We start from the raw sequence: 1143 nt of genomic DNA on the forward strand, positions 1-1143 counted from the left end.
TATATTACCCATCCCCGCAAAGGAAACATTATTTCATATACATGGTATAAATTACTTTTTCTAGGTAAGGTACAATGATTTGATACGTGTAATACCCGTGCTAGGGTAGGTAAAATATTCATTTGCTCGAAAAAGCTAATGATACATAGACATTAAAAATTCTTCTATCCCAAGAATAACAAATATGTTCAAAATCAATTTCAATTTTCTCATTTTTTATACGGTCCCGGGCAACGCCGGGAAGCCCCGCTAGTATACAATAAAATTTTAATTATTCACTATTTAATGAAGATCAATGTGTATTTATGTGCACATTCATAAATATTTATACATCTTTAAAGATTTATATGCTTATATATAAAGATAAGTTTATACAGGGTAAGTCACGGTAAACGGATGTTTTTAGAACGCTCTTTGCTCTCTGAGTAAGAGATATGGAGTTAAATATGTAGTCTTTAAACCTGCTTAAATGCCGTTTAGTTTATTGTTATTTGTCTATCTTTTACGTTTTTTTTATTATTAGTTGGTAATTTGGAATTGCTTTTATTTTTAATTTATTGCCTTCGTGCTACCATGGAGTTGTGAACATCGTGTGTTTGATTATTACATTTACGTTGAAAATAGTGAATCAAAAACATCCGTTTCTTGTGACTCCCCTTGTATATAGTATTTACACCTGAACTAATAAATCACTTATACTGAAAATTTGAACAAAAATGCTCAGCGTATCTCGTTGTAAAATGGGCTATATATCGATTAATTTAATTTTCCCGAAAAAAGGATTAAATATTAAAAAAAAAACTTCTGCAAAATTAGTAACTTCAGATTTTATCGTAACTTTAACAATAGATGTAAGACATGGGTATCTATTAATATTGAAATTCCTATAAAAACAGAAATGAATGAATCTATTTCAGGAGAACACATTAATTGTTTAAGTTCAGCAACTCATTTTTTCCCTCCTCCTCCTCTTTATTCTTATTCTTCCGCTGTAACAGAGCTCATATGTGCGCGTATGAAAATGCCAGTAGCAGCCGACGTATGGATGGCAAGCGATTGTATTATACGCAGGAGCAGCGTTTGAACGAGTATGCAAATTGGAAAGTATGCTCGGGCTTGCGTCCGAAGAAAAATAAAGAAAAA

Source organism: Euprymna scolopes, chromosome 32 (genome assembly GCF_053919585.1).
Source record: "Euprymna scolopes isolate OS-2025 chromosome 32, ASM5391958v1, whole genome shotgun sequence".
Classification (NCBI taxonomy): Eukaryota; Metazoa; Mollusca; class Cephalopoda; order Sepiida; family Sepiolidae; genus Euprymna; species Euprymna scolopes.